The sequence below is a fragment of the Hipposideros armiger genome, unplaced genomic scaffold (genome assembly GCF_001890085.2).
Source record: "Hipposideros armiger isolate ML-2016 unplaced genomic scaffold, ASM189008v1 scaffold_134, whole genome shotgun sequence".
Classification (NCBI taxonomy): Eukaryota; Metazoa; Chordata; class Mammalia; order Chiroptera; family Hipposideridae; genus Hipposideros; species Hipposideros armiger.
The window spans coordinates 3,205,819-3,216,230 of NW_017731484.1; the positions used below are offsets into that span (position 1 = coordinate 3,205,819).

Consider the following 10,412-nt stretch of genomic DNA (forward strand, 5'->3'; position numbering starts at 1 on the left):
AGTGCTATCCTTCTGATGTCCTGGACGACGCATGATGGCAATTTGGTCAGGCAGGTTTATAGCTCCCAGCAAGGCTAATATTTCTGTCAGGTATTTAACCTCTTTATTACCTGAAGGCAAGAGTCCTCTTTCTGTCCACATAGCACTATGGGCACGGGCAATCATGAAGGTATACTTAGAGTCCGTATATATATTTACCCGCTTGCCCTGGGACAGTTCCAGGGCCCTGGTGAGAGCAATTAGCTAGGCCTTCTGTGTAGAGGTGCCAGCACGGAGGGCATGAAATTCTATTACCTTGTCTAGCGTCACCACAGCATACCTGGCTTTTCGCTGTTCATTGTCCAGGAAACCGCTCCCATCGGTGTAAAGTTCCCATTCAGGGTCTGTCAGTGGCAGGTCAGACAGGTCCGGTCAGCTGGAATAGACTGAGTGAAGAATTTCCAGACAGTCATGTGTTAGGCTCAGGTTCGAGTCAGAGACCGATAGCAGGGTGGCTGGGTTCAATGTCATGGTGGTTTGCAGAGTCACATTAGGATTGTCTAGTAAAGTACTTGGTATTGGTTCATTCGCCCAGCCGTTAGCCAATGCCCTCCCTTTTATTCTAATAAGGCCAGGACTTGGTGTGGTACAAACACTGTCACTGACTGTCCTAGGATTAATTTTTCTGCTTCTTGTAGGTTGTCAAGATAGCTGCAACTGCCCACAGACAAGGGGGCCATCCTTGTGTTGTTTGATCAAACCTTTTGGAAAGGTAGGTTATTGGTTGTGCTGAGTCTCCGTCATCTGGATAAGGATTCCTAACCCTATCCTCTGTTTTTCATGCATATGTAACTTGCACGGCTTCCAGGGATTGGGTAAACCTAGAGCTGGGGCAAATATTAATTTCTCTTTGATCATGCCAAAAGCCAATTGGCATTCGACCTCAGTATCCAGTCCCTTTAAGGATTCATAAAGAGGCTTAGCTGTGAGGCCAATGTTTGGGATCCACATGTTGGCCTGCCATACCTAAGAATCCAAAATCCTGCCATGCCTAAGAATCCCCTCAGCTGTCTCTTATTTTTAGGGACTTGCTTAGCTGCTATTGCTTGTTTTCTGCCATACATTTGGTGTGTGACTTCTTAATTGGCAAAATGGAGATATTATATGAGGACAGGCATGGCCGAATCAATCTGTGTTTCAGGAACTTTAGCAGGATTGAATGTATTCCTTCTAAAGCCTCTTTCAGGGGGTGTTTTTCTTTCTTTTTTTTTTTTCTTTAAAGATTTTTTTATTGGGGAATTGGGGGAGGGAACAGTGTTGGGGAATTGGGAAAGGGGAACAGACAAGTTGCCGTCCTTTTGTTCTTCAAGGGGGTGTTTTCCTTGAAGTGGCCTTATAGCCCCCTCCTTTAGCTTTATTTTTACTGGTTGTGTATCAATAGCTTTTCAAGGTGTCCCGTCTGCCCAAATGTCTGTACTCACAGATCTGTAGATCTCTGAAGGCCCAGTTTCTCTTTCTGCACTTTCCAGGCAGACAAGTGGCATCTGAAGCCGCAGGGCATGTTCTGGCAGAACCTGGAGGTGAAGCTCTTGCTTTTGGTGTGAGAAGGTTATTTGGGCATTGGGTTTACATACGAGATCCCCACCTAAGAGGGGAATCGGGCACTCTGGTACCTAGAGAAAACTGTGAGAAAATTTTAAATCTCCCGTTTCAGATCCTAAAGGTTGGAGAAAAGCTTTTTGCTGTAGTTGACAGTTATTCCTGCTACCAAAACATTTGCTGAGCTTTTGTTAGCCAGCTTAGTGTTTAATACTGAATAAGCAGTTCCAGTGTTTACTGAGTTAATTAATTTTTTTAGAATCATATTTTCATTAAAGCACAAAACACATTTATTAATAGATATTAATTTATCCTTTAACTGTCCTGTAACATGAAACCAAAAATTGAACTCAGACCCATCCAATAATTAATATTTCAGTATTTTGTTATTTTGGAATATCTAGACATTTAATAATTTTTATCATTACCAACCTAGAAAAATTCCAAGGTTTCAAGTCACCAAAAGAATTTGGGAAACCATGTTTAAGCATATATATATATATATATATATATATCATACATACATATATATCTATATAACAGTATTATTACTGAAAAGCTTCGTAACAACTTTTTTTTTTTTTTAAGTTGGAGAATTGGGGGAGGGGACCAGCCAAGTTGTTGTCATTGTTGTCTTTCAATCTTAGTTGTGGAGGGCGCAGGTCACCATCTGGCTGCCCATTGGCAGCTCATGGCCTCTAAACTCAAGGTGCCGTGTTCAATCTTAGTTGCAAGTGGGCGTAGCCACGATCTCATGCGGAGTCGAACCAGCAGCCTTGTTGTTAAGAGCGCAGCCTTGTTGTTAAGAGCGCATGCTCTATCTGCTGAGCCATCCGGTGGCAGCTCAGCTCAAGGTGTTGAGTTCAGTCTTAGTTGCTGGCGGGCATAGCCTGCCATTGAACAGGCAGTCTTGTTAGGAGCACATGCTCTCACCACCTGAGTCATCCTGCCACCTGTTGGCAGCTTAGCAACAGTTCAGCTCGGGCGCAGCGTCACTGGCCCACGTGGGAATCGAACCAGCAGCTCTGTTGCTCAGGGCTCATGCTCTTAAGCTAATTCTTAACCAACTGAGCCACTTGGCTGGCCTGTAACAACTTTTAATTACATCTATTAGTTCCTAATTCTGAGATTTCAAATTTAATCACTACCCAAGCTATATCCTTGATAAATTTAGTAACATAGATAACATAAATTTATTTTTACAAGCACAGGTAAAAAAGAAAATGATACAATATCTAATGTTAATACCTTAAAAGACATTTCTATTTAACCAAAAATTAAGCCAGCCTTAGTATCAAATATTTTCTTAGATCACATGATACCAAAAAGTACTTGAGTCAGTTTTCATTATTTAAATTTATATAAGTGTTTAATCTTTTTATTTTTTTTAGTTGTTTTTTTTCTTTAGCTGAGCCATTCTGCCACCTGTTGGTGGCAGCTCAGCTCGGGCTGGGCATCGAACCGCTGTTGCTCAGAGCTCAAACTCTTGAGCAAGCTCTGAGCCACTTGGCCAGCCCTCTTAATCTTTTTCTTTAAGTCAATCAAATATCATAAACTGGTAATACCATCTGGAGGCAAAAGCACTATATTGCATATAAAACACAGACAAGCACAGATATCAGAGATCATATACATATAAACATAACTATTAACAATTGCAGAGAGGACCTAGGATTTTACAATTGCCCCTACAATTTCAAAGAGGCTGGAACAAGGGGTTGGGGGTGGGGTGGGGGGTGTCTGGCTTGAAAATCAGCTGTTTGGTTTTAAAAGTATTTCTTCTTTTTTTTTTTTGGTTTTTCCTTCAGTTACCTCAGCCTCAGGCAGTAGTAGCTAGCTGTGTTTACCATTTAGGTTATCTGCAAGATCTTAACAGTCACTGAGAGTTAGAAAAAATACTTATAAGACCTTCACTTTTGCCAAGTTTCTAAATATAGAGTTGGTGTCTAATCCACACCCATTCCAAACTTTTAGGTGTTTGCAGCCATCATGCTGCTTCTAAACCTAGACAGGCTCACCAGTTGTTATGATTTCTTTTTCATGGTGGAAAGTGTAATCATTTATCTTTTACTTTACATAGACTATCACAACAAACCATTGACCATTGGGTTTGTAAAATTTTACTGATATGGCAGGCCCTTGGGTTTAAATGGTTTGCCTTCCACCCCTACCGACACCTCCAATGTATTAGTTTCTTCCTGCTCATCCAGTCCCATTAGCATGCTATCAATAAAGAGGACAGATATGATGTCCCTCAGTACATTCAGACGGTCCTGCTCTCAAGCTGGAAGAGTTTGCACAGCTCTGGGGAAAGACTGAATTTATAACATCATAAAAGCTCATCCCATTTTCTTGACCTTTGTGCAAGATAGTGTAATAATTCAATGACCCACTAAGAGGCCATTTCTCTTTAGAGTCTAATACATACATAGGCCAAACTGTATTACAGTAAAACACCATTTTCCTTCTTGTCATTGATTTATAAGCTGACCAATTAACAAATATATGATGCAGAGGACTCTCAGATGGTTTAGACACAGAGCCCTTCCCATTTTTAGCTTAAGACACATACAAAGGAAAATGAGGTAAAACAAACCACAGACAAACAAAAAAAACACAAATTACATACAGACAAACAAGGCCAAACATGAGCACTCACAAACCAAATCCTCAACAGTAAGGAGCTGGGGGTCAGAAAGAACCCAGTCTCCCACAAAAACCAGTACCTCAAATGGGCCTCAAATGAGTACCCCAAATGGCATCAATGCCCCAACAGAAGACAGGGGAACCTGTTCTCCCACCAAAACCGGTACTGCAAATGGGTCTCAAGAGGCCTCAAATGGCATAAAAGCCCCCAAATGGTACCAGAGATAGGCCTCAAATGAGGCCCCCAAAAGCATATATGTCCCAATGAGAGACAGAGGATTTCCGGTGTGCTCTCAGGTCTGACAAGTCCCAGACTTCAAATGGGCCTTGAGACCCCAAATGACATAAAAGTCCCAAATGTTATAAAAGCCCCAAACAGGTATCGCAAATGCGTCTCAGATGAGGCCGATATTAACCCGTGGTTTCCAGAACCAGACAACTGTTTTCTTTCCACCAGCTTAAGCATTTATAAGCAGTTGATGCCAGGAAGGGAAGAGCTGAGAGAAATCCCCGAAAAAAACATAATTCTTGACAGCTGCTGGAATGTCCCTGCAATCACCTCCCCAGCACCAGCCTGCCACAAGCAGACGTGGATCGGATGGGCTGCTGTGTTCCATCCCCACTTCTTCCCTGGGGAGAAAAAGAGTGAACTCACCAGCTCTGGGTCTGGCCAGATCCTATCCCTTCGTAGTTGCCAATTTGTTACTGTGTAAAAGGTCCGACTGTTCACTGCATGAAAGCCAAAACTTGAGAGGTGAGGTTGGTGGGAAGAAAAGCAGATTTTTTTTCCAAAATGCCAGCATTAAGGGAAAACAGTGGACTCCTCTTCACCAAGACTGCCTTCCCTCTCTTAATACTGCCATAAGGTTTTATAGGCATGCAAGGAGAGGCAAAACAAAGGAAAAAGGAGAAGCTGGCCAGGCAGCTCCAGGAAAAAGTGCTTCCCAAGGGGTTAGGTCTGCCACAGAGTCAGAAGCGGATCCCAAACAGATGCAAAAACTTCTCCCAAGTCACTGGGCCAGACATGGGCCTGAAGTAAACAGAACCATTGGAAGTGGTTTGCGTAGTAAATGTACAGTAAACAGTGTCATCAAGGTTTGGCAGGAGGGAAGGAAAGCAAAGAAAGAAAGAAAAAAAACTTTCAAAAAGTCCCAGCCAAGCTGTTGTCAAATCAAATTACATCAGAGGTTTAAATCTCAAAATAGAAGGTATAGGGTCACTGTTACAGGTCCATGAACCATGACCTTAGTAGCGCAGGGGACGCCTTCGTAGCTAAGGGTCAGTCAGTTTCTGTAGTTTGCTTCCTCAGGTACGTATGCGATAAAGGATCAGTTAAGTCTGTAACCCAGAGTTGGAGGAACACTTCGTTTAGAGATTCAGGGGGACGCCCCTCGACCTCTTGTCCAGCTATCACGAGCCACTGGCCCGCAGTCATGGGAGGTAGCCCCTCTATTCCCCAAGACTCTTCTCTCCACTGTCTTCTTAAACATTAGAAAATATTTGGCCTCTCCTCTCTCAAAAAGAAAAAAAATAGTTTTCTTTCGTAATGACGCCTGGCCTCAATATAAATTAGACAATCAGAAGGTCTGGCCCGCCAACGGAACTCTTAACTTTAACATCATGCAACTAGACCTCTTCTGTCGGCAGCTAGAAAAATGGTCCGAGGGCCCCTATATCCAAGCCTTCATGATCCTGGACCTCTGGAAACATTGCCGCATGTGTTTGGCTAAATTTTCTCAGTCTACCTCCCCGACCTCCTTGATGATTCTCTCTTATCCCAAGTTCCCCCATGGCCTGAGACAGCCTCTGGACGTTCCTCCTCCCCAGGCTTCAGCACCTCCTCCTTCCTGTCCCTCCACCCCATCCATCCCTTTTCCTGTCTCCTATAGTCCCCTCCCTCTTACTCAGCTGGCCCTGTTTTAAGTCCTGCAGGGACCACCCACCGTGGGATTCCTTATAAAGGAGATGGTCTTTGGACTGGAGTCCGCCATACTCCCAGAGTGCTGGCATTCTGAATTAGCCCGCTTTTCTTTCCACTATCCTCATCTCTTGATTTTTAACTTTTTCAAGCAGCAGGCTGACCCCAGGAAGGTGATTGCAGGGACATCCAAGCAGCTGCTGAGAACTTTGTCTCGGGGTGAGGGTGGAGGGCTCTCCTGGCTCTCCCCCTCCCAGCATTAGCGCCTATAAACCCCTGAGTTGGTGAGAAGAAAGGTGACTGATAGAATTTAGAGACAGCGGGTTAGTAAGTCTCTGTGAGTGCTTACCTGGTTTTGGTTCTGGTTTGTTTGTGACTTATTTGTTTTATTTTTATTTTTTGTTTCCCTCTAGTCTTTCCTTTCTTTTTCTTCTTTTTCGTTTTCTAAACCCCCACCTTTTCTTTCAGCCTCCTTCGAGCTGTCCTCTTTGCAATTGTCTGTTTATAAGCATGATCTCTGATATCGGTGTTTATGTTTTATATGTGATATAATGTCTCTGCCTCCGGATGGTATTACCAGATTATAATATTTGATTTGCTTAAAGAAAAAGATTAAGCACTTATATAAAGTAGAAATAAAAAAAAAACTGACCCAAGGGGCTGGCCGACTGGCGCAGTTGGTTAGGGCGTAAGCTCTGAGCAACAGTATCGCGGGTTCTATTCCCACATGGGCCAGTGAGCTGCGCCCTGCCCCCCCCCCAACTAGATTGAAAGTGGCGACTGGACTTGGAGGTGAGCTTGTGCCTTCCACAACTAAGATTGAATGACAACAACTTGACTTGGAGCTGATGGGTCCTGGAAAAACACAATGTTTCCCTTCCCCAATTCCCCAACACTGCTCCCTTCCTCAATTCCCCAATAAAATCTAAAAAAAAAATTAAAAATGACCCAAATATTTTTCAGGATCATGTGATTTAAGAAAATATTTGATACTAAAGCTGGTTTAACTTCTGTTAAATGGAAATGTCTTTTAAGGTTATTAACATTAAATATAGTATGTTGTTTTACCTGAGTTTGCAAAAATAAATTCATGTTATCCTGTTACATAGTTGATCAGGAAAATAACTTGGATAATTTACTTTAAAATCCCTCAGAGTTAAGAATTAATCAGAAGTAACTGAAATAAAGTTTTAAAGGAAACTTTTCAGTAATAATTATGTGATGTGGATGCTTGGACATAGTTTCTCAGTATCTGTTGGTAACTTAAGATTTTAGTTTTGCTAAGTTGTGTTAAATGATAAAAATTATTGAATATCTAGGTATTTCTAAACAATGAAATGCTGAAATATTAATTATTAGATAGGTCTGAGTTCACCTATTTCTGGCTTCTTGTCATAGGAATGTTTGACCCCATCCCTGACAGCCCAGTTAACTCCTAAATAGAAGGGACCTTATACAGTTCTTCTGAGCACCCCAATTTTCATTGGGCTTCAGAGTCAGTGGCTGGGTCCACTTCCCTCGAATCAAACATGTTTCATTTAAGTCTCCACAGGACTCCCCCAGAAAGGAAGACTATAGCACCTGTTTCTGTAAACCAATTAAAGATCTTAAGCTCTCCTTCAAACAAAACAAGCAAGTCAACCTCCCAGGACTGAGAAATATTGGGTTGTCGGAAAAGTCATGATGTGTTTTGTCTATGTTTTTCAAAGGTCACTTATTTATATAAAGAACAAAGATCAATCAATGATATATTGCCCGTTTTGTTTGATAACCTTTTGCCATCTTTCAGTGAGCTTCATAATTCCTTGTTCATAGAAGGACCTGTCTTTATTTGTGAAAAACTGAACAAGGTGCTGATCTACAGCCTCATCTGAATTGAACGTTATACCACGCAAGGAGTTTTGAAGAGAGCAAAACAAGTGGAAGTCTGATGGTGCAAGGTCAGGTGAGTATGGTGGGTGTGGCAACACATCCCATCCAGGCTCCAATAATTTTTTTTTTTAAGATTTTATTGGGGAATTGGGGGGAGGGTAACAGCGTTTGGGAATCGGGGAAGGGGAACAGACAGGTAGACAAATTGCTGTTTTGTTCTTCAGTCTAGTTGTGGAGGACATCGCTTCACTGGCCCATGTTGGTATGATCATTGTGCTCTTCCCAGGTGAGGCAGATCAGGTGCTGGTCATTGGTCAGCCGCTCACAGTGGCTGCGGGTAGCTCACACCAGCTACCAGCTGCTCACGCTGGCTGCCAGCCACTCACGTAGCTCACGGTGGCCCACTGCAGCCCTGTTGCAGCCTACGCCGTTGCCTGCGACTCATGGCAGCCCAGCTCTAGGTCGAGCTGTTGTTCACCATCTTAGCTGTAGAGGGCGAGCGTCACTGGCCCTCAATGTGGGATCTGAACCGCAGCCCTGCTGCTCAGAGCTGGCGCTCCCAAGTGAGCTCTTAACCAGCTGAGCCACTTGGCCCACCCTCCAATCATTTTTGATGGGTGATCAGACTTCTGTGTGGTCTCGCATTGTCGCATTGGAACACAACTCCTTTACAATTAAGAAGCTCTGGACGTTTCTGGATGATGGATTTGTTCAAACTGTCCAACTGCTGACAGTACACATTTGAATTGATTGTTTGGTTCCTTGACAGGAGCTCGAAAAACACAACACCTTTAAAATCCCACCACACTGAGAGCATAACCTTCCTCTGATGAATGTCTGCTTTCGATGTCGTTTGAGGTGAATCATCACATCAAGACCAAGACTGTTTGCACACCACATTGTTGTAAACAATCCACTTCTCATCACCAGTTATCAGTTGCTTCAAAAAAGGATCATTTTCCTCACGTTTAATGAGTATATTGCAGATGTTGATACGTGCTGTCAAATGAATTCCTTTGAGTTCATGTGGAACTCAAATATCGAGCTTGCTTAGGTATCCCAGCTTCTTCGGGTGGCCGTGAACACTTGAATGATATATGTTCATTGTTTCTGCAATCTCTCGTGTTGTGTAACATGGGTTTGACTTGATCAATGCCTTTATTTTGTTGTCATCAATCTTGGTGAGCCTCCCTGACCGAGGAGCGTCATTGAGATAAAAATCACCAGCACGGAATTTCATGAACCATCGTTGGCACTGACATTCCTGTAGAGCATTGTCACCATAAACTTTATGCAACTTTTCACAAACTTGACGTGTGTTCTTTCCTTTATGGAAGTAAAACAGTTAAAATATGGCAAAAATGCACAGTTGGTCTTCCATCTTCAACTTGTTGTAAAATCTCCAAAACTCAACCAAATCGCTCAATATTTTTTCAGAATGAAGCTAAAACTGTCAGCTGTCAAATGACATAGAAATAACATAGATGCAAATGACTCTAGTACTTCCAAAAATGAACTAACGCCATCTGTTGCAAACATGCATCATGACTTTTCCGACAACCCAATACTAATAACTAACCCCAGACTCCTGGAGCTGCTCCCTATTATTACCTCTCTCTTAAAAGCTCTTATTTTCCTCTTTAGTTGCACCCCATCTGGGATCCCCTTTTAATTCTTGGGGATCCTAGTTGTAGTCCCTTCTCTCACCTTTACTGGTTTCCTTCCTTATTATTCTTGGGTTACTTCTATCTGGACCATATCTTTTTAACCTTCTGGTTAAATTTGTCTCTTCTGGAATTGAGTCCATTAAATTACAGATGGTATTCATGCAAAGGCTTTGGTCCATCCCCGCAAATAACCCTGAAGTGGCCCTTTGCCCCATAGATCAGAGCTCCAATTCCCAGTCTGCAGCCCCCAACTCAATCCAATTTCTAGATAGAGCTGCCCAAATTTTCCGAGGCCCAGTCATTCCACCATCTTTGACCGGCAATCTCGTACGCAGATAGGGACAGCTCTATGCCCCTGCCCAGCTCTGAAACAGTTACGGAAGACGGACCCTCCTCCCGTTTCCAAAGACTTTTCATTGCTGATCAGAGATGGGGGATAATAAGACAGGGGGAATTGTAACGGTGGCACTAAATCTTCTATTTTGAGATTTCAACCTCTGGTATAATTTGATTTAACAAGTGTGGTTTTGCTTGGGGCTTTTTGAAAGTTTTTTTTTCTTTTCTTTGCCTCCTTTCTGCCAAAGCTTAATGACTCTGTTTACTATACATTTACTAGGCATATCAGTTTCAATGGTTCTATTTACTTCGGCCTTGTATGCCTGGCCTCCTGACTTGGGAGAGATTTTTGCATCAGCATGGGATCCACTCCTGGCCCCAACTTAAATTTGCAT

At 42.7% G+C, this 10,412-nt stretch overlaps 1 long non-coding RNA gene across 1 annotated transcript in view; it reads left to right on the forward strand.

The window, feature by feature from the left end:
- The window catches only part of LOC109386438 (uncharacterized), a 22,484-nt gene extending 14,515 nt beyond the window's left edge, over nt 1-7,969 (forward strand). The window contains exons 2-3 of the long non-coding RNA XR_002124791.1: nt 678-751; nt 7,932-7,969. This is a non-coding gene — a long non-coding RNA (uncharacterized LOC109386438). The remainder of the gene's footprint in view (nt 1-677; nt 752-7,931) is intronic.
- Nucleotides 7,970-10,412: the final 2,443 nt, after the last annotated feature.